General features: G+C 36.8%; 1 pseudogene; it reads left to right on the top strand.

Annotated features, from left to right (window-relative positions):
* The first annotated feature begins 234 nt into the window (after positions 1–234).
* Positions 235–24,696, top strand: part of LOC150063148 (large ribosomal subunit protein uL16-like) — a 41,946-nt pseudogene continuing 17,484 nt past the window's right edge.

Raw genomic sequence — 24,696 nt, forward strand, 5'->3', positions numbered from 1 at the left:
TGAAATTAAATAAATCACTTGCAGGGAAATGAATGAAACTAGAGATTATCATGTTAAGGAAATAAGTCAGATTCAGATGCTAGATTTAAAAAATAAACATATACAAAACACACATTGGATTATATACATGTTTGTATACATGTGTGTATACTGTCTGAGGGAATTCAGAGTAGGCAAAAAGAGAAAATTAAATCTTCTTTACTTGGGAACTTACAAGTACAATGACATGCAATGATGGAGGTGATGGATAAAATGCGATGCAGATATGGTAGTCAAACTCACCTTAGTGTGGATATGAGGGTGGCTCTGCCTGTAAGATTGGGTACATGTTGTTAAAAATCACCACTGACGAAACACTTTAAGGATGTTGTTTTGCATACTATCCTGATACTAAACAAGCTGTCATTATTTATCAAACCTTGACACTGTGATGGCAGTCCATTTTTCATGTGACTGCAATGGTGCAATATCATGATTCCATTATGACTTTAATATCTAAAGTCTGGGGAAAATTTGTCAGTAAATATCTTCAACATAGAAGTTTTGGCTAGCTCCACACACGTTCTTCATGAGGTGTAAGGGATTGTTCTATGCTACCAACCCTAACTCCACAGAACGTTTCATGATGTCCTTCCCCATTTTTGAGGGGAAAATGTGCGGCCAAAGTAGATTACATGACACCAGGCTATTTAACAAAATCCATAGATCCCAGCTGCTGTGCCCTCCATGGTAATTATAGAGAAAATGATGGCACATGGAGTTATGATAGTTATTTCAAGAGGGCTGTTCTAGCACACATAGCCCTTGAGAAAGTATGAGGTTATTTCAAAAGAAAGCTTCAAACAGATAATAGCTTATCTGTTTGCAGAGAGTCCTGAAGCACACCTACAACCCCAGCTACTCAGAAGGCAGAGAGAGGAGAATCACAGTTCTCAAGAAAGGAAGGCAGAAAGTTTGCAAAAACATCTTAAACAAGCCACATGCAGTGTTGGTACCACACCTGAAATTCCAACTACACAACCAAGATGCTAGACGAGAATTCATTAAACTAGAAATGAATGGGGGTCTGGTTCAACTGGTGGAACATCTGCCCAGTATGAGGTTTTAATTTCAAATTCCATTATTACCAAAACAAAAGCAGATAAGCCTTTTTTCCTTTTCTTGATAAACAATTGTTGAACAATTATTAGGCATTCTTAAATTAGTATTAGAAAGATAAATAAGCTGCCATTTTCAAATGCAGACAAAGAAGCAAATGTGGGGTGGGAGGCTCGTCTATTATTCCATCCTGTATATTTATTAGGTAAGTTTAAATCATGTGCCTCAGTTTTTGCCTCTATCAAGGCCACCATCCCCACTAAACAATTTGATTTACTAATATTCTGAGACTTAAAGCTAGGGAAACCATGGAAATTAATAGAAAATGTTATCAATAATATTTCTTAAGCATTACTCAGGTCAAAAAGTTTAGTTCTAGAGGAGTAAAAACAGAAAAATGTCTGCAAAAGGAAGCAGTAGAAGGTTTTAAATTAGGGAGTTACAATTAATCTTGTCATCGTCCTTCTAGCCTAAATCAATACTATGAAATTTCTCTATACTTGTAGAAACTAGAAATCGATAGGTCCAGATTGTCTGAACATGGAAAGATATTTGGAACAAAAGGAAAATATTCATGAGTTTGAAGTTCAAGTGTGAGTAAAGGCAGAAGATAAATTATAGCAGAGTTGGACACTAAATAAGTACATCTTATTAAAATCATTATTGCTGTTTTATTTTTCACAATTTTTTTGCAAGTCTTGGGCTTGAACTCAGGGCCTGAGCACTGTCCTTGGGCTTTCTCAAGGTTAGAATTCTATCACTTGGGCCACAGCACCACTTCTGGCTTTTTCTATTTATATGGTACCTTGCTAGGCAAGCACTCTACCACTCGGTCAAACTCCTGGTCCTTTCACAATATTTTTTTTCTTCAGTTAGCTGTACAATTGCAGCAAAGCAGATTATGAATACAATGCATCTTAACCATTGTTGCCCCTTTCAACATTCTAAATTATTGTTTCAATTTGCAATCATACTTTTGAAATGTATTCTAGATCTTTTGGGGATACACCAAGATTCTTAAGGATAAAATTCCATGATATCCAAGATTGGTCTGAATGACTGAAGAAGAGATGTGATTGAGGCTATGAATGAGACAAGCCTGGCTCTGAATTTCTGGCTCCCTACTCACTGAATTTCAGTGACACCTATGATGATCAGAACCTGCCTGAAGCATGGTATTCCCAAAAAGAGAAACCCAGAAAAGTATCTGGGATTGCAGAGAGTTGTATTTGTGATATGTCTAGCTTGTATGTGAGGGAAATTCAAGCAAACTTTTCTCAGGATCCAAGGTAGAAGCTAGCTTTAGCCATTGCAGACATGGGATTTCAAAAGATGTGTTAGGGATTTCTTTTCCCTTTCTCCCTCTCATAGAGTTAATTTCCTTTCCATTGGACAAACTGCTCTATGATACCTGAAGCACAGCTAGGTGTTGTTCTGGCATTACAGCTGCATCTAAAGTGAGACTGTCAAAAAAAATAATAAATAAAGTGAGACTGTCACACCAAAAAAGAAATAATGTCTCCCATCCACATGTCTTTATGCACTGAACAGTGTCTAAGTTAGAGTCACCAGTAGGTGGTTACTCCTGCATATTCTATTTCCAAAGAAGCTGGTGAAAGAGTTGACTAGTGAGGTTTTCTCGCCCAGCTCAGGAAGAGGAGGTATGGCCCCAAGAGGAGCAAGACTCTCAGTATACAGCTCTCCGGGTGGCTCAACTTCTATCCTCTTTTTCCCTGAACACTCTGCCAGCCACACCAACCTTCCCTCTCCTGATGCAGTCTTCAATTCAAGACTTAGAACCCTGACTAGGTGTGTTTTCCCTCAAGAATCCCTGGAGCTAACTCTTTATCCTCCTTCAATATTTTTTCTACATATAGAACACCCACATGCATCTCCAATAGACTATGATCACTTTCTATCATCCTATTTGGTTTACTTCTCTCTTTTTCTTCTCTTTCTTTTTTCTTTCTCCCTTCCTTCTTTCCTTTCTTTCTCTCTTTCTCTTTTTCTCTCTTCCTCTTTCACTCTCCTTTCCTTCCTTCCTTCCTTACCCCATTCCCCCTCCACCATCCCTCCCCCCTCCCTTCCTCCCTCCCTCCCTCCCTCCCTCCCTCTCTCCTTCCTTCCTTCCTTCCTTCCTTCCTTCCTTCCTTCCTTCCTTCCTTCCTTTCCTCCTTTCATTTCTTCTTCCTTTCTTTCGCTTTTGCCATTCCTGGGGCTTAAACTGAGGGCCTAGGCCCTGTCCTTGAATTTTTCTGCTCATGGTTAACACTCTATCACTTGAGCCACGGCTCCATTTCTGATCTTTTTATTTGTTTTATTCTGTGTCATGCTTAATTGGAGATAAGGAGTCTCATGAACTTTCCTGCCCTGGCTGCTTTGAGCCATGATTCTTAGATCTCAGCCTCCTGAGTTGCTAGGACCACAGGAATGAACCACTGGCATCTAGCTCAATTATTTCTTACTCTTGTTGATTTGAGAAAGTAAAAATGATGGATGTATATCCTCAACTCCTACTTGCAGATCTCAGAATCCTTGAACAATTAGTGTCTGGTAGGTGCTCAATAAATCCTTAAATGTAAATGAATTAATACGTGAACACAACCAGAACAGCTGAAGGATGCTGCTTGAGCATTACTTGCTGTAATGCTGCAGGTGCATCTTGACTCCTCTTGAAGGAAAGGCCATGTGAAAGTAGAGCTGTTTTTCTGGCAGTGAGCAAGGTGACATAGGCAGAGACAAGTACATGGGAAGTTGCTATGGTTTGATGGAACACCACACAGAGCAGAGTGACTGGGTTTGAAGCTGGGAATGGAGAGACAGTAACAGGATACAGTAACAGCCTTGGACTTCAGCCCCCTGGGCTTTACCATCCAAAGATTTTACAAATGGAAGTGACACAATTGGGTTCTATAAAGAAAATGTTCCTCTGCCTATAGGTGAAACTGAACCCATAAAAACCATGATGGGAGAGGGAAAGTTTTATTCCAAACAGTGCAGAGAGAGGACTATCCCACAGGATAGGATTGTCTATCTGGACCAGAACAGGGGGAAAAAAGCAATTGTAAAATTGGTTATAACATGTTATTGAATGATTTTTACCAGAACTCAACAACATGTTTTGCTTTCTATAAATAAAATGTTGATTAGGTAGCAAAAAGTAAAAATAAAAAACACATCATTTTACAGAATAGATTCAGAACATTTTTTCATATATTTTTATTGCAAGGGTTACATTATATTCACCAGATAGAAGGTGCATTACTTCACAAACATTGATACCCTTTCTCATCACATGGTCCCCATTTCCCTCCCCCTACCCTCACCCCTCATCTTGTTTACCCTCCTTCCCTATCTGATTTCAAAAAACCAAATACGCATTTATAAAATATATCAGAAAACAAGGTAAGATACTGTAACAATATGAGATAACCAAGGACAGCAAAAGAGATGAGAGCTAACATAGTACATTAAGGACAACAATCACTCATTACATGGCTTTTGTTTCTATATCCTGGAGGTCCTTTCATTTAGCATCATACTATATGGCCTTATGTATGTAGGTTTTGCTCTATTGTAAATCTCTGCTAGGAGAACCCAAAGTTTCTACTGGTTATGACAAATGAGGGAATCCTTTGAGTCTGGCTTACTTCACTTAATATGATTTTTTCTAAGTCTTTTTTGATAGCCAGATTTGGGCTTCATTGTTTGCTCTTTATGCCAGAAAGCTTTCCTCCTCCTCCTCCTCCTCCTCCTCCTCCTCCTCCTCCTCCTCCTCCTCCTCCTCCTCCTTCTCCTCCTCCTCCTCCTCCTCCTCCTCCTCCTCCTCCTCTTCCTCCTCCTCCTCTTCTTCTTCTTCTTCTTCTTCTTCTTCTTCTTCTTCTTCTTCTTCTTGTAGAAAATGTTTGTCAACTATTTCTTTCTTTCTTTTTTTGTCCAGGTGATGTATAGAGGGGTTACAGTTACATTTTCCAGGTAGCAGGTGCATTACTTCTCACACATTGATACCCCTTCTAATGTTTTTGTCCCCATTTCCCTCCCGCCCCTTCCCAATCATCTTGCTTCTCTGCTTCCCATTCCTATTCCAAATAAACAAATTAACATATATACAATATACCAGGTAACAAAGTCAGATACAGAAAATATAAGAGATTAACCAAAGGGCAAAAAAAGAAAAGAGAAATAACATAGTACATTAGGAACAACAATCACACAAAATAAAGCTCTTGTTTCCATATCCGGGAGATCCTTTCATTTAGCCTCATCCTATATGACCACATGCACCTAGGTTTTCAGCTATTGTGATCTTCTGCTAGGAGAGTCCTAGATGTGTACTAATGATTACAATGAGGGAAAACATTTTGCCTATGTTCCTTTGGGAGATTCAGAAACTTTTAGTTGTATCTCAGACTGAAAGTTTTAAATAGAGATTGCTCCAAGATTTAACATATGGGTATATATATATATTAATTAAAGCCAAAAAATTGTCTAGAGTCCCAGTTTGGAAGGCCTCTACTAAGAAGCCACTGCACTCCCACTAATCAATTTATATTTTATAGTAATATGTGACTAAGTGACACACTTTGGGCTTTTCAAGGTAGTCATTTCTCATTTTTTCATCCATTTTCAACTCTTTGTTCACAATCAATAATCAGCCAAAAAATATGAAAGAAATGCAGAGGTAATAGTTTACATGCAGTGCAGTTATATTATGTAACCTGCAAAATATCTAATCCTGTGTCAATGTGGGATGGGAAGATATTTTGGCCTGGTTATTTGGAATATTAAATTCTTTTTTAAGTTCTTTCACGTATTCTGATTGTTTATCCTCAGATGATCTTTGGAAATTTGTCTATGTCAAGGAATTGTCCCACTTACTCCATTCTACATTGTTGATTTCTTTGTAGCTAGAGTCTTCATAGCGTTCTTTTGTATACTGTCTGTGTGTGTGACCTCCTACATTTCGACATTATTCCTGTCAATAATTTTAGCTTTCCCTCTTTTCTTTCCTAACCTGGTAACAATTCTGAACTAAAACTGATCATCAATTTTGCTTATTTTTTCAAAGAACCAGTTTTGGCTTTGTTGAGTTTCTATTTGACTGTCTATAACTTCATTGTTGGGTACTCATTATTTCCTTTCTGCTTTGTTCTACATTTTTACCTAACTTGCTTCATTTCTCTAATTTCCTGTGGTAAAAGCATGGAGTATTGATTCAGATACTTTTCTTCATACCTTACAAAGAAATACAAAAGAGCAATTTACATTAGCCATCTTAGACATCTCAATTATTGAAATGAAATGTCTTTCTCTTTCCAACATACTCACATAATTCTATATTTTTTCTCTAAACATGGTTCTCGTTGCATTCGATGAATTCACAAGATTTTCATAGTTCGTAGTAACTGTCAAATTTTCTTGAAGCTTTTACTCTAAGTCCTATGTTATTTATAGGTGTGCTGTTGAAATTTTACTTAAAAGTTTTGCTATTGTTTTATGATTGGTTTCAGTTATCAGGTTGGTAAATTAAGAGTATCATCTCTATTTTCTCTTTCTTCTTTTGTTTGACAGCTGTGGGGCTTGAACTCAGGGCCTGGGCACTGTCCCTTAGCCTCTTTGTGCTCAAGGCTAGCACTCTACCACTTGAACCACAGAGCCACCTGTGGGTTTTGAGTGGTTAATTGGAAATAAATCTCACAGGAACTTTTCTGCCTGTGCTGGCTTTGAACTGTGATGCTCAGATCTCAGCCTCCTGAGTGGCTAAGATTACAGTTGTGAGCCACCGGTACCTATCTGATTTCCAGCTCTGAAAGAATTTCTGAAGCATATTTTCTGGTATACAGTGCTATGGATTATGTTATGGTGAATCATTTCTGTGAACTGAACCAGAGTGTATTTTGCTGTGGTTCCTAAAGTATCCTATAAATATCAATTAGGTCAATATGATTGATATGCTATATTAGTCAACTATATCTCCATTGATCATTGATTTTTCTCATTGCTTGATTTGTCAGTTCCTATAAAGGATCAATAAAGTCTAATAACTAATACTGTAGTTTTTGTGTTAGTTATTGCTTCTGCTCCATGGTTAGATCCATACTTATTGGATTGATTTATCATCAATAATCACCTTTGAGTCAGGATGCAACACTCTTTATCCCTGATCATTTTCATCCCAATGAAATGTGCTTTATTTCTTTTATTTATGTTATCACAGTTCAAACTACTTTTTTACTTTAAACTTATATGAGATTTTATATTCAAAGCCATAGAGAAGTAAAGGACCATACATATCACAGTAGGCCTACACCTTCACATCATGCCATTCTATTTGATGAGCACACAAAGATAAAATAACATAATTATACATTTGTAGATAGATTCCTTCATTAGTAGATCTTCAACCATGTGTCTCTTCTGTTTATTTGTTCTTATTGTTATATATAAAATACTCACATAAAATGATTGTATAGCCGGGGGTGGTAGTTCACGCCTGTAATTCTAGCTACTCAGAAGGCTGAGATCTGAGGATCAAGGTTCAAAGCCAGCCCAGGTACAAAAGGACTTTAGACTCTTATCTCCAATTAACCCTTAGAAAATAGGAAGTGGAGCTTGGCTCAAGGGTAGGGTGGTAGCCTTGAGCTGAAGAGCTCACGAACAGTACCCAGGGTGAGTTCAAGCTCCATGACCCTGCACAAAAAACAACAACAACAACAACCAAAAAAATGATTGTATAAATGAGCCCATATTAATTTCTAATTCATTCCTATTTATTGTATGCATTGTTTCTTTCTTCTATATATTTTTCTCCTTACTCTGGCTGTAACTAGGAAATTGATAGATCTGTGTATTATCACCTCTCTCACAGCAATTATGTTCTACTTTGCATTTTATTGGCTGCCTTTGAGTTTGTAATATGTGTTTTTATCTAATGTAACCCCATATCAAAATGATATATTATAACAGAATATATTCACATTTCTCAGCCCTTACTGTTATTCATTTAATGTATCATGCTTATTCCTCATTTATCAATATACCACAAATAAGCAACATATTCTTACTATTTTATCTTAAATTCTTACCTCATAAGTTAATTAAGCAAAAGGAAATTAGATATCTATTTAGATCTATTTAGTTCTCATCCATGCTTTTCTTTCCTTGTGCAAGTTGATCCTTAGAAATGTCCTTCTCACTGTCTTTTTAATGGTTGTTCCAGAGCAGGTTTATTGATGATGAAGTCACTCAGGGTTTGCTTATATGAGGAATTCCTTCTTCTTTATCCATATTGCAGAATGATTTCATTAGCTACAGAATATAGTTACTAAATATAGCTTGGAGATATAGCTTTGTTTCACTTCAATATTTCATTCCACTTCCTTCTTGTGTGAGTGATTCTAGTAATTTCATCATCAGTATTTCCCTCTGGCTTTGGGTAATAGGATCATCCTCTTTTCTTGTTCTTTACTGTTTTATTTTGTCTAGTTTTCTTTCATCTTGAACCTTATTCCAACATTTTGCCTAACTTATCACCAGCTACCTAGAATTCATGTCAATACGCTTAGCCACTCAGAGAGCTGAGCTCCACAGGATGATCACTGAAAGCTAGTCCAAGCAATAGAATACATGATTCTTCATATCTGAAATAAGGAAATAACCAGCACAAATCCATGCTGGAGGCATGGCACACATGGTAAAGCAGCAGGCAACCAAATAAGGTGAGTGTGAAGCCCTGAGTTGAAGCCCTTGTACTAGAAAAACATGTCTGTCTGGTATTTCCTGAGCTCCTATGTCTGTGAAGTGTTTTTTCTTTGTTTGTTTCTGTTTTTGTTTTTATTACACCACTAGTTATGAGATATTCCTTAGTATTTTGGGGTTTTTTTCATTTTTATTGTAATTAATAGAGGTGGTACAGTTATATTCACCAGATAGAATGAGCATTACTTCATACACATTGATACCCCTTCTCATGTTTTTGTCCCCATTTCCCTTCCCCCAACTCCTCCCCTCATCTTGCTTTTCCCCCTTCCCTATTTCAAATAAACAAATAGATGTATATACAATATACCAGATTCCTTGTTATTTTTGCTTCAATTTGCTTATCTCTGCTCTCTCTTTTCCCTCCTGATACATTCCAGTTGCACAATGTCACACCTTCTTAAATAGTTCCAGGGTTCTTTATGTGGGAGGAGGGTATGGATGAGTGTGTACTGGGATTTAAACTGCAGACCCAGCTCTTGCTTCTTTTGGTCATTACTGACACTTTCCTGAGAAGTGAGGAAAAAAGCTAAAATCAATATGGCTCAGTAAGAAGACTGACCCAGAACAACTTAACAATGCAGATAGCAGTTGGAACCTGAGGTGAGAATGATCTGTCAGAGAGGAACAAGCAGGAATAAATGGACAGGTGCAGAGCCAAGTATCATCTGCCTTCTGTAGTGTTAGATACCCAACCAACACAGGTATAAAGGAGAGACAGAGGGACTGAATGAAATCATTGAGTCCACGGGCTTCTAAAGATTTTATAATTTAGACAAATGTTTTCTTGGAAAAAATACTTAATCTGAAAGATTTTCCTCTGTTAATTGGAGGGGCAATGTACCAAAATCTACAATATGTGATACTCAATATCCTCCTTATTGGAAAGAAGGCTGTATGGCCCATTTACCCCTTATGTACCTGGACAGTTTGACTTCAGAGAATTACACAGAGACACATGTCTAAGCTAACTCTCTGCAGAGATGGCTGTAGAGACATGCATCTGAGCCTCTCCTGCAACAGCATAAATCAACAATGACTCTAATAAAAGAAGAGCAATTTCATACACGCCTTTCCCAAGCCTGGAGATCATAAATCAAGTTCCACTCACTAGTTGAAGAAATATGCCATTGCTTACACTGCATCCACACTACATGTTAAATACAAAAACAGGCCAGGCACCGGTGGCTAACACTTATAATCCTAGCAACTCAGGAGGCTGAGATCTGAGGATCACGGTTCAAAGCCAGCTCAAGGACAAAAGTCTGTGACACTCCTTTTTGTTTTTGTTTTCCAGTCCTGGGCTTGAGCTCAGGGCCAGAGCACTGTCCTTGGAGTTTCTCAAGCTCTACTACTTGAGCCTCAGCACCACTTTTGTCTTTTTTTCTATATATTTCTTACCAAGGAATCGAACCCGGGTCTTCATGCATGCTAGGCAAGCACTCTACCACTAGGCCAAACTACCACCCAACAAAAGTCTGTGACACTCTTATCTCCAATTAATCACCAGAAAACGGGAGGTGGCGCTGTGGCCCAAGTGGTAGAGCAAAAGCCGTGAGCCAAAGAAAATCAGAGGTAGTGCCCAAGTCCTCAGTTCAAGACAACCCACACAAAAACCAAATATATATATATACATAAATTTTGGAGCCAAAAATTGGACATGATTTAAATTTCTTTCAACATTAGATTAGTTACATTGTGACATGTAACTATATTAGTTACATTATGATGCTGTGGTCACTTAAGATTATGGGTGATGGACATACTAACTCCACTAGCACAACGATGTTCATTGCAGCATTATTTACCATAGTGAAGATATAGAATCAGCACAGATGCCCCTCAGTTGATGATTGTTTCAACAAGAGGTAGTATTTGTACACAATGGAATTTTATGCTGCTGTCAGAAAGAACATTGCCCCATTTGTAAGGAAATGGAAAGGCTTAGAAAAAATCATATTAAGTGAAGTAAGCCAGACTCAAAGGAACTTAGGCTCAATGGTTTCCCTCATTTGTCATGATCAGTAGAAATCTTGGGCTTTCCTAGCACAGATTTACAACAGAGCAAAACCTAGATACATAAGGCCATATAGGATGACACTAAATGAAAGGAACTCAAGGATATAGAAAAAAAAGCCACATAATGAGCAACTGTTGTCTTTAATGTACTATGTTGTCTCTCATCTCTTTTGCTGTCCTTTGGTTATCTCTTATTGGTACAACATTTTACCTTGTTATCTGATATATTGTATATATGGTTTTTTTCCTTTTTCATATATTTTTATTGTAATTAATAGAAGGGTTACATGATTTTGCCAGTTAGAAGGTGCATTAATTCACATACATTGATACCCTTTCACATGTCTTGGTCCCCATTTCCCTCCCCCCTACCCCATCCCTCATCTTGTTTTCCCCCCTTCTCTATCCAATTTCTAATAACCAAATACAAATAAATCCAATATATCAGATAACAAAGTGAGATACTGTAACAATATGAGATAACCAAGGGACAGCAAAAGAGATGAGAGATAACATAGCACATTAAGGACAACAATCATTCATTATATGGTTTTTGTTTCTATATCCTAGAGGTCTTTTCATTTAGCATCATACTATATGGCCTTATGTATCTAGGTTTCATTCTATCGTAAATCTATGCTAGGAGATCCCAAGGTTTCTACTGATTATGCCAAATGAGGGGAACCATTGAGCCTAAGTTCCTTTGAGTCTGGCTTACTTCACTTAATATGATTTTCTCTACATCTTTCCATTTCCTAACAAATGGGGCGATGTCGTTCTTTCTGACAGCAGCATAGAATTCCATTGTGTACAAATACCACATCTTGTTGATCCATTCATCAACTGAGGGAAATCTAGGTTGGTATATGTTCATCTGGTTATTTGAAATAGGATAGGGAAGGGGGGAAAACAAGATGAGGGGCTGGGGTGCGGGGAGGGAAATGAGGACCAAGACATGAGAAAGGGTATCAATGTATGTGAAGTAATACACCTTCTATCTGGTGAATATAATGTAACCTTTCTATTAATTACATTAAAATTATATGGAAAAAAGAATATGGGGGATGAGACAAATCTTAGATCTATAATTTGCAGCAAAGTCTGCAAGCCACAGAAGGCTAACTGTGACTCTCATCACATGAATTTCAAAACCAGGCAAAATCAAATATTCTGTTCTTTAAATATTCATGCTTAAATGATAGAATCATATTTACAAAAGGAAAGGAATACTATTACAAATGTCAAAAGTAGCTCAAGGGAGAGGGTAGGAAGATGAAATTGTGGAAGAGAAGAGGGGTTTGTATTTATAGTGACTAATGAAGTCTTACTTTTTTCTTAGTGGACATTTACATACATATTTACATATCCCTATATTACTATTCTTATCTTACCTTTACTTGTTCGTGTTTGACCTTGTATTTCTGAGTATTAAGATCCTACTAGACAATAAAATAAGGAATAATATTATACATTATTAAATCATGGAGTAGTATTCTGATTAAAGACAATAGGCTGCAGAAAAGAAGAGGTGGTGAACTTACATTGAAACAGTAGTGAAGGATTTTAAGTGATTATTGAAGAAAATTGAGTCCCTCTGTGGCCAGGTAGGACAAATCAAAAGTTTCTAAGAAGAGACATGATGTAATATACATTCAGAAGTAAATACATAAACATATATGCACATACACATCACAAGAAGTCAGGAAAAGGAATTATAGAGAATACTTAGTTGTTTCAATAAGTAAACATGCGCATTGTCTTCAAATTGTTTAGTTGTAAGACAGTGAAAATACATTCTTCTGCAGATATTTGCATTCTTTTGGGGAGGCAGTTGGTGACTACAGACACCCTAAAATTCATTCATTTTTATCCTACCAAGTTGATGAACTTGTAAGTTAGAAGCTGAAAATAAATTGCAATGTAGGTTGTGTAAATACTCCAAGAATAAGATCCATTAGTTAAGAACACGGCTATAAAAGCAAAATGTCAACAGAATTTTATTCATAGGAGACAGGAAAGAAGAATTTAGAGAAGGATAGGTAGGTTCTTCCCACACCCGGCTCCCTTTTTCTCTTATGTTGTCCTGTTTGGCAGCCCCAGTAATGACTCAAGATGGAAAAAGAACCCTGCTAAACTTTGGCAGACCAAATCCAGATGACTGTTAAGTCTCTACTTTTGAAAACATGATCTCATTTAATTGTTCCTTTTTCCAGGGCTTATAAAAGCCACATGTCAGGAATAGAATTTGGCAAATTTGGCTATCTTTTCATGGCCACCTAATGTAATATTCTAACCTGTTTTACTAGTACACCCCTGCAAGCTCATGATTCAAACTGCCATCCTGAATGCTCTCCTAAAGAGAAAAAGATTCAAAAAGTAACAGAAGTTGCTCTCCAATTACAAAGAACTGCCAATAGTCAATACCACATGAACTCAGAAGTGGACAAGCTATCAGTTGAGTTGACAGATGATACTATGGCTATTTCCAACATTACTACAAGATTTGTAAGACATAACAACAACAACACCAACAACAACAACAACAATAATAATAATATAATAAAACAGGAAAAAAAATTAAAGATACATTTAGCCTGCTAAGTCAACCTGAATATATGAGTTTCACACACTGGGAAATGTATGGCTTTGTAAACCATAAATCTATGATAGTTTGATATATAGGACAGATGACAGATCTAACAGCTTACTGACTAAAAACCAACACAAACATTTCAACATAATGTCTTGTATGGCCAGGACAGATAGAACCACATGCAATACAGTTTAAGAAAAGCAAACATTTGTAGCAATCTTTAGGGCAGTTACTTAAAAAAAAAAAAAGAAAAAAGAAAAATCCAAAACCTATAGAGACAAAGAGATAAAAAATAGGAAAAAGTTATAAAATGATAAATATGACTATGTCAATATGGAAACAGAGAGAAAAACTCTTAGGAAACAAATTATAAAATATACATATAACTAAGTCAATACAGAACAGAGAGATGAAACATGTAGAAAACAAATTATAAAATGACAGATAGCATTAACACTCATGTATAGCAATGTAGTCCAATAAAACACTTAGATTTGTGAATCATGTCTATAGCTACAGTAGCCTTACCGTTTGACAAAATCTATTTTTCTAACACAAAAAAAGGCTACTATAGGAGCCAGGAGCATGGCTAGTGATAGAGTGCTTGCCTTGCCTTGCCTAGCATGCGCAAAGCCCTGGGTTTGATTCTTCCATACCACATGCACAGATGAAACCAGAGTGGCACTGTGGCTCCACTGGAAGAGTGCTAGCCTTGAGAAAGCACAAGGACAGTAGTGAGGCCTTGACTTCAGCTCCAAGATGAGCAAAAAAATGATACTGGAGATACTCACATTGGGTAAAAATAAAATGTGTATCTGCCAATTATAAATGCATATATACCCAAGAACAGAGCCCCAGAAGACATAAAGTAAGATCTCAAAAACTAAAGGAAGAAATTAATGATTTTACAGGAAGAGGTGAGGATTTCCGTATATCACTTTCTGAAATGCACATAGAAACTAAGCAGACTAAAAATACAAATAGATAAAACAATTTAATGATTAGGAAGAATAACCAAATAGCAAAAATTAGACTGAATACATAAATAAACACATGGGTGAAATAAAAAAAGAAATAGAAGATTTAAATAAAATTATAATTCAAATGAAATTTGGGGGCACAGCTTAAATGTGGGGCACCTGCCAAGCCAGCATAGGGCTCTGAGTTCAAAACCCAGTATCTAAATACCTAGTGAGGCCCAATAAATATCTATAGAGCAGTCCATTCTACAGCAGTTGAGTGCACGTTTTTCTCATGGGCAGATGAACATATCAAAGTAAACTTAAGGAAGCATAATCTTTGTAAATACTGGACTCAAATTAAGTACTAACAGACACAAATATTAAGACCTTGCAATTATATAGAAGTGAAACATCTTGCTCCCAAACTTAAAGAATAAATCAAAAGGGAAAACATAAAGTATTTTGAAATAAGCAGAAATAAAAGGTGTTACCATAAGTATCTCTGTGAATAAGAATTTAAAATTTCAGGGCTGGGATATAGCTCAGTGGCAAAGCTCTTGCCTAGCAAGTGCAGTGTCCTGGGTTCTTAGATCCCCAGTGCCAAAACAGAAAAGACAAAAAAATACAGTTAAAAAAAATTTCACAATTTATTATTCTGCCTTAAAGCAATAGCTAGTCATGCATAAAATAAGTAACCCGAAGAAAACAATAAAGATGGACTATAAGATTATGATAAATACAAAGAAAATTAGTTAAAACAAAAAATTCTTAGGAAAGATTAGTGAATATATTAAAGTTGTAGGTGATTGATCAAGACAAAGAGAGAAGACTCAAAGAAATGGAATATGAAATAGTAGAGAAGGGGTTACAACCAAATTTCATAGGAGATAAAGTTTTATTGAAAAGTTTATGAGTAAAGGCATAGTAGTAAATTAGGGTACCTAGTTGAGATGAGAAAAATACTTAGAGGGATACAATTTATTGAAATAAATTCAAAAACAGAAAATGTTTATCAACCTATTATAAGGAGAGATTAAATGAGTGATTTGAAAGTTACTCCAGAAATACACTTTCCTGGCAAATTTTAACAAACATTTAAAGAAAACTGAATATCAATTTCTCACAACTCTCAAAAATTGAAAAAGAAAATTATAGAAGGAACAAAACTTCTCATTATCACTTCCTATGTGGATAATATTGACCCAATTAGGGGAACCTGGAAAAGAATTCAAAAGAATAAAAAGAACCCTAAGGCCAACATCTTTATGAAATATACAGGAAAGAAGGAAGAAAGGAAAGGAGAGAGGGAAAGAGAAAGGGAGGGAAGGAGAAAAGGAGGGAGTCATGAAGGAAGAAAGGAAGAAAGAAATGAGGGAAGAAAGGAAGGACTGGAGGAAGGGAAAGAGGAAGAGGGGGAGGGAAAATGTTGAACAGGGAAGAGCAGGGCAGGAAACAAAAGGAAAGGAAAGGGGAAAATAAGGTACACAGCTGAAATTGCAAACAATGGTATCTACCTGCTTTTTACAGCTGAAATATTAAGATCAGGAGTGAGAAAGATATATCCTTTTCTACATCTCTTTTAAATTGTATTGAAAAGGTAGGTGTTGGTGGCTAATGCCTGTAGTTCTAACTACTCAGGAAGTTGAGATCTAAAGATCATGATTTGAATCCATCCTGAAAAAGAAAGTCCCTGATCTGACCTCCAATTAACCAACAAAAATTCAGAAGGAGAGAAATGGCTTAAGTGGTAGAAAACCAGTCCTGAACAGAAAAAGATTAGTGAAAATATAAGGCCCTGAGTTCAGGCCAACTGTCCATAAATCACATTAAGAAAACAATTTTAATTACAATAACATCAGAAAGAATATTGTTGAGATATAAATAATTCTCATATCTGATGTATAGATCCAAAAAGGGGGGAAAACAAGATGAGGGATGGGGGTGAGGGGAGGAAAATGGGGACCAAGACATGAGAAAGGGTATCAATGTATGTGAATTAATGCATCGTCTATCTGGCAAATATAATGTAACCCTTCTATTAATTACAATAAAAATATATGAAGAAAAAATCTCCAAGGAATTCTTTGCAGAATTTAAGAAATTGATTCTAAAATTCTTATCTGATCAAAATGATCCATAATAATTATAACATCAAAAAAGTTTAAGACACATTTTGTGATTTCAATGCTCACTACAAAGTAATAGCAATCAGGATTACAGTGCTGATTTAAAAATCAATATAATCTGATATATTGAATTTATTTGTATTTGGATATTTGAAATTTGATAGGGAAGGGGGGAAAACCAAGACGGGTGGGGGGTGTGGGGGGGGAGGGAAATGGGTACCAAGACATGTGAAAGGGTATCAATGTATGTGAATTAATGCACCTTCTATCTGGCAAATATCATGTAACCCTTTTACTAATTACAATAAAAAAATAAAAATAAAAATCAATATAGTAGAATTGAGATTCTAGAAATAAAACTGCATATATGACCAACTGATTTTCAGCAAGGAACACAGTGCAGAAATAAATAAGTAATTCTTTTCAACAGTGTAGAAACAACTGGATAGATACATGCATGAAAATGAAAAATGTCTATTTCATATCATTTATAAAAGTTAATCAAATGAATCTTAGATTTATGCAAGCTAAATCATAGGAGTAAATCTTCATGATCTTGGATCTGGCAGTGGTTTCTCAGGCATGATACCAAAAGAAACCAAAAATATACATACGCCTATGTTACAACACCAAGATCACTTTATTAGAAGAAGGAAACAGACTAAAAAAATGAGAGAAATATTTAGAAATCATTAATTTATAACAAATTTACATTTATAACATATAGATTAACTGCACAAAAACAGACTAAAGGTAAATAGTTTAGAAATGAGTGATGATTCTAGATATTTTTTCCAAGGAAGTTATGCAAATAGACATGAAAAATCCTCAACCTTTTATTAGTCATCAAGAAAATTGCAAGTCAATGGCCATTGCTGGCAGACCTGCTTAAGCACCTGCAGAAAACTAAAGTTGGATCCTTCTTTGTCACCCTGCAATAGGATTAACTCCGAATGGATCAAAGACCTAGAGGTAAAAGCCGACACACTGAAAACTTTACAAGAAGGAATAGGAGATACACTAGGTCTCCTTGGCACAGGTCGAAACTTTCTGAATAAGGACCAAGAATCACAACAAATCAGAGAAAGGCTGTATAAGTGGGATTGCATTAAACTGCAGAACTTCTGTATGGTAAAGGACATAGCTAGTTAATTAACTAGGAAGCCTACAGAGTGGGGTGGGAGAAGATCTTCACCAACCATACAACAGACAAAGGCCTCCTATCTAAAATATATCAACAGCTCAAAAAATTGGATCACTCCAAAATTAATCTCCAAAGTAACAACCATCCCATTAAAAGATGGGCCAAAGACTAGAGAGTCTTCTCTGAAGAAGAAATAAGAATGGCCTATAGACACATGAAGAAATGTGTGACATCTCTGGTCATAAAAGAAATGCAAATCAAAACAACTCTAAGATTCCACCTCACTCCAGTTAGAATGGCAATGATCAAGAAATCTAATAACAACAGATGCTGGAGGGGATGTAGCCAGGAGAGATCATTATTACACTATTGGTGGGAGTGCAAACTCGTTCAACCACTATGGAAAGCAGTATGGCAATTCCTGAAAAGACTAAACATAGAGCTCCCCCAATGACCCAGCAATTCCACTACTTGGCATTTACCCAACTGTCCACTAGCACCGTGATGTTTATTGCAGCACTATTTACCATAGCAAAGATATGGAACCAATCCAGATGCCCCTCAGTTGATGAGTGGATCAACAAGATGTGGTATTTATACATAATGGAATTCTATGCTGCTGTCAGAAAGAATGACATTGCCCCCATTTGTTAGGAAATGGACAGACTTAGAAAAAATCATGTTAAGTGAAGTAAGCCAGACTCAAAGGAAGATAGGCTCAATGGCTTCCCTCATTTGCCTTAATCAGTAGAAACCTTGGGCACTCCAAGCAGAGATTTATAATAGAACAAAACCTAGATACATAAGGCCATATAGAATGAAGCGAAATGAAAGGACCTCCAGGATATAGAAACAAAAGCCACATAATGAGTGATTGTTGTCCTTAATGTATTATGTTATCTCTCATCTCTTTTGCTGTCCCTTTGTTATCTCATATTGTTATAGTATTTCACCTTTTTATCTGATATATCAGATATATTTGTATTTGGTTATTTGAAATTGGATAGGGAAGGGGGGAAAACAAGGTGAGGAGAGGGGTTGGGGGGTTTGGAAAATGGGGACCAAGTCATGAGAAAGGGTATCAAAGTATGTGAAGTAATGTACCTTCTATCTGGTGAATATAATGTAACCCTTCTATAAATTACAATTAAAAATATATGGGAAAAAACCCTAGATACATAAGGTCATATAGGATGAGGCTAAATGAAAGGACCTTGAGGATATGGAAACAGGAGCTATATAATATGTGATTGTTGTTCTTAATGTACTATGTTATTTCTCATCTCTTTTTTTTGTACCTTGGTTAGTCTCATCTTGTAACAGTATCTTACCTTGTTATCTGGTATATTATATATATATATATGTTTAATTGTTTATTTGAAATATAGAAGGGAAAGGGGGAAAACAAGATGAGGGAAATTAATGGGGTGAGCGAAATGAGGACAAAAAATGAGAAGGGGTATCAATGTGTGTAAAGTAATGCACCTTCTATCTGGCCAATATAAATGTAGCCCTTCTATTAATTACAGTAAAAATGCAAAAACAGAAAGTTGCAATTCAAATCTGTAAGAGATATAACATCATACCCACTTCCATAACCATAATCCACAAGTCTGGCAACAGTAATTGTTAGTTTAGAGGATGAGAAATCAGAACACTCATTCATTACTACTGAATCTCCAAAATAATGCAAATGCAGTCTGTCATGTTCTCAAAAGATTTTGAAAAATGTTACCATGTGACAGAACCAACCCACTCTTAAGTCAGACTCAAAAGAAATGAAATCATGCTCATACCAAACACAAACATGAATACTGATAACTGCAGCATTTACAATGGCTACAAAGATGGAAACAGAACAACTATCTATCAATACACAACTGGATTAACCACTCAGCATGCATATAGAATAAACAAGCTATAGAAATAATGAAATATTGATACATACTATAACAGAAGTGAACCTTGAAAGCATTATGCTAAGTAAAAGTGAGATAGTCAACAAAACATTGCATCAGTAATTTTGCATGCTGGTACATAGTTATGATGTCAGCATACAGGATCATTAGTTCAAGACATGTCTGAACTACATAGTAAGAGCCAATCTTAAAAGGCATACTTATGCGTGCATGTGCTCCCACACACACAAACAGTATCTGGTTCTAAATTTTTATTATCAGTAATCAGCATATATTTTTAAAGAGTAGTTTCTTAGTTGCCTGGGAGTGGGGAAAGAGTGGGTTTAAGTGCCGATGGTTTCATGGTCTGGGGTGTCCTTTGCATGTGATGAAAACTGTTCTAAAATTAATTGTTACTAGTTATATAATTCTGTGCATATACTAAAGACAGTGAAGTATGAAAAAAGGTAGGAATGATTGGAAATTTAACAGGGAGAGAAAATCAAGGAAGAATTGTTATGTTTTTTCTAGTAATAATAAGAGCTAATTGAAAAGCCAAAGCTCCTTACACCATAAAGATTCTATTATTTTCTTGTATTCATGGGCAGGGTGGGAGGGAACATTGTTTTCTCTCTTGACTCATTGCCTTTCCTCTTTCTATTTATTTTTCTCTTAACCATTCCTGCTTAATAAATATTAAGCCGCAGAGAAGTGGGAGATCAATGCAGCTGTTTAACATCTCTTTGAAAAGCATAGACTGTTTTATTCAAATTCTGTGGAATCTGTCACTGTTTACTATGCATATAGATCTCCAGTAGTGTAAACAAAGCTGAATTTATCATCATCTCTAACATATATGGGGTGATAATATTGTAAAGATCTAATTCACATATTCAGCCACTCCCTTTTTCTGCCCATAACTCAGTAGTGAATGAATGGTGTCTACCTCATGCATGTTGCATTCTCTCTGAGCACCCAACTCTCAATTTTGAATGAAATTCTCTACCTTCAAATCTCAATACATTGCACTATTATTCTGTCACTATCACAATTACAGACCAATGAGTGCCTCGACTTCCTCTTACTTTTACCCCTAATGAATATCCCATTGATTTAACTTCCCACACTGGCTTCTTAGCTCTTCAGGTGGAAAAGGACCCATTAGTACCTAGTCATCACCATCCTGTTTCCTCCTGCCCATTTCCTCTTGCATTTCTCCAGTTTCACCCACTTACTGGCCAGGCAAACACCTACCCTGTTTTTGTAATCCAGTTTTTATGTCACAACATCTCATTCTAGCAGCTCTCAAGGACTCACCTCTCCTGTGTTTCTGATCTTAGGGGCCCTAATATGTACTGGTGTTCAGTGGATGTTTATCACAAAGTACTTCATTACTTGAGTAAAATGCTAGAGGGGACCCTTAATGCTGAGCTGCAAGTTCAAAGAGAATTGGAAGGCCGATTCCGGAGAAGCATTGCAGAGACTCAACTTTCTGCCCTAAGGCCAACTGAAGGCAGTTGGTTGTTTTGGCCTACCTCCTAAGAAAAAGAAGTCTCCCCTCTGGAGAAGTCCTCAACTGTCTGTATGGGTAACTTGAAAGAGATTGCCCACCTGTTTTCTGTGCCTATTCCTCTGTTTGATATTCAGTAAATACCCTGTGAATGGGACCTTGCGGGGGTGGGGGGGTGTCAGTTGCAGACAAGCTACAGGCCCCCCTGGTACTGCCCAAACCATCTCTAGAGTCCATTCTCCTTTGTATTTCTGCTGGCCCTGGAGGTATAAGGTGCTAGGGGCACCTTACAAGACTTTGTGTGTGTGTGTGTGTGTGTGTGTGTGTGTGTGTGTGTGTGTGTGTGTGTGTGTGTGTGTGTGTGTGTGTTTGTCCTTAAGATTGAACTCTCAAATTTCAGCATGGTCCCAAGACAGTCGAAGTGACCTACCTTTTGAGGCACTACTTTTGGCTTTTGCTTTTGCTGTTTCTGTTTTTGTTTTTTTGTTTGTTTGGATTTGGGGGGGGTTGTTTTGTTTTTTTGCAGTTTATTGGAGATAAGCTCAAGAGTCTCAGGGACTTCCTTGCTCAAGCTGGCTTCTAACTGTTAGCCTTCTTATTTCAGCATCCTGAGTAGCTAGGATTACAGGCGTGAGTCACCAACAACCAGCTAGACACTTATTTTTTACACAGAAATTCACTACTTAAATCATTAAGAATATCTAGTAGTCTGGGTGCCAATTGCCCATGCTTATATTCCTAATTACTCAAAAATTTGAGATCTGAAAATCACAACTCAGAGATAGTTTAGGAAAACAAACTATAGGACTCTTATCTCCCAATTAACTAACAGAAAGTCAGAAGTGGAGGTGTCTCTCAAGTAATAGAGTGGGCAGGAAAGCCCAGTGAGGACATGAGGCTATGAGTTCAATCTCCAGGACTGGCATGAGCACACTCATACAAACACACACACACACAGAATACCTACTATATTCTACTATATTGACAAAATGACCTTAAACATTGAAAATTCAGAGATGAGTTAGCGTTTATTAGATAATTTCACTTAGCTAAGATGTGCTTCTTAGCATGTATACACACTGTACAAAAAGGAAAAGATGAGCAAAGGTGCCAACATTTGTGTTTGTATTTATAGAAGTTAAAAGGGGTATCTCTATTCTTATAGTTCCAATAACATGTAAAGCTTAATAAATCATTTAATGTGTAATTTATTTTGAAAAGACAAAAGTATTTGAGAGAAATAAACCGAGCATGTTTCAATACTTTGCAAATGCAATTTTCATAAACTTCATGAGAGACAAAAAATTGACTATGTCACCCATGGAGCTAATTGTTTGTTTGTGATTGTCTGTGGTTTCTTCTGTCTCATAGATGAAGAAATCAAAGGCTAGGTGCCAGTGGCTCCTGCTGGTAATCTTAGCTACTCAGGAGGCTAAGAGTAGAGGATTGTGATTTGAAGTCAGCCATGGCAAAAAAGTCCATAAGACTCTTACGTTCATTTAACCACCAAAAAACAGAAGTGCAGCTGTGGTTGAAGTGATAGAATGGTCGCCTTGCCAAAATCGTTCAGAAACAGTGCCTAGGCCCTGAGTTTAAGACATAGTACTGGCATATGCAAGAGAGATGAGAGAGAGAAAGAGGAAGAAAAGAAGGAAGGAAGGAAGGAAGGAAGGAAGGAAGGAAGGAAGGAAGGAAGGAAGGAAGGAAGGGAGGGAGGGAGGGAGGGAGGGAGGGAGGGAGGGAGGGAGGGAGGGAGGGAGGGAGGAAGGAGAGAAAATTGAGAAAATTTATTCAGTATCACTCAAGTATTAACTTGAAATGCCAGTATTTATCATCTGGAAGCCTTGATTTCTCAGGATGAAATAAGTCAACTACATTGGTATGTCTAGGAAAACTCTACTGCTTTCGTGGATCTGAAGTTTAGCTGCACATAAATAGATGAGTTCATCCTTGATGCATTTACTTCTAAGGAAAATTGTCAGATGATATATGTTATAGGGAATGGTTCTAATTAAACTCAACCCCAATTAAAATAAGAAAACCATTCTGAACATTGCCTGTATATGCTGCTTCTGTAATGAAGCTGTATCTGTTGTTAAAAATAAGACTTTGGGGTGAAGGGAAAAGTTGAAGTGGGTGGTAAATAAAATTCAAGTACTTCATGTGCATGTGTGAATGTAGGATAATGTAACTCATTAAAATTGTTAACATAAAAGTTTAGAGGGGACAAAAAATAAGAGAGAATGTGAACCTGATCAAAGTTAACTATAAGCACATATGAAAATACCAAATTGAAATCCTTTGAACAAGGAATATGTAATAGCAAATGTAAGACTTTGTTACTGTTTTATTAGGCTATCATTACCTATCAGCCTGTTGCATATAGTAGGTCTTCATTTTAAATAATTTTTATAACCATGAACAAATGAAAATTGGCTAGTTCTGTAATCTGGAGACTTTATCCACACAATATGTAATTAGAAATATATTTTCCCTTTGTTTAATCAAAATGCACATATAAAATAAAGAAGTTAATAAGTACTGATGACTAATACCCACAATTATCTCAGAGTGAAAACTGAAACCATTACAGAAGTGAAATGACCAGCTGCAATTACTGGAAGGAGAAAGGATCTCAGGGAAACTCAGCAGTCATCCTGCGTGTGTGTGTGTGTGTGTGTGTGTGTGTGTGTGTGTGTGTGTGTGTGTATGGCACACTCCTTTTCCTTATTGAAGCATTCTCAATTTATATCACTTCGTGTTTAAAAACGGTAAGGTTAACCGGGTGCAGATTGGGCACACCTGTAATCCTAACTAATCAGGAGGCTGAGATCTGAGGATCACTCCTGGAATCTAGCCCGGGGCAGAAAAATCCAGAGGATTTTTTAATTTTAAATTCTCTCAGTTGACAAAAATTAATTTATTAGGCAGGGAGTTTGGCCTAGTGGTAGAGTGCTTGCCTAGCATGCTCGAAGACCCAGGTTCGATTCCTCAGTAGCACATACATAGAAAAAAAAAAAGCCGGAAGTGGTGCTGGGGCTCAAGTGGTAGAGCTCTAGCCTTGACAAAGTCTAAGGACAGTGCTCAGGCCCTGAGCTCAAGCCCAGGACTTGCAAAAAAAAAATTTTAATTAATTTATTGTCTGGGTGATGTAGAGGGCAGTTACAGTTATGTACATAAGATAGTGAATAAATTTCTTGTTGAACATTGTTACCCCCTCCCCGAGTTTCTCCCGCATTCCATCCTTCTAACCCCACTTTCTCCTACCAAGTTGTAAACTTCATTTCCAACATATTGTCTTGTGAGTATTACTGTTGCATTTTTCTACCCTTTGCCCTTTGCAGCACTAATTTTGCTGTTCCTCTTCCCTTTCTAAGTTCAAATAAGCATATATACTATATACTCGGTACTCTTATCTCCATTTAACCAGCAAAATCACTGGAAGTAGAGCAGTGGCTCAAGCGATAGTGTTATCCTTGAGCAAAAAAAGCTCAGGGATAGAACTCACCATGCCCTGAGTTCAAGCCCCAGGACTTGCACCAAAAAAAGAAGGATGGAAGGGGGGGAGGGAGAAGGGGAGGGAGGGAG

The sequence above is a fragment of the Megascapheus bottae genome, chromosome 5 (genome assembly GCF_031878675.1).
Source record: "Megascapheus bottae isolate mThoBot1 chromosome 5, mThoBot2.hap1, whole genome shotgun sequence".
Classification (NCBI taxonomy): Eukaryota; Metazoa; Chordata; class Mammalia; order Rodentia; family Geomyidae; genus Megascapheus; species Megascapheus bottae.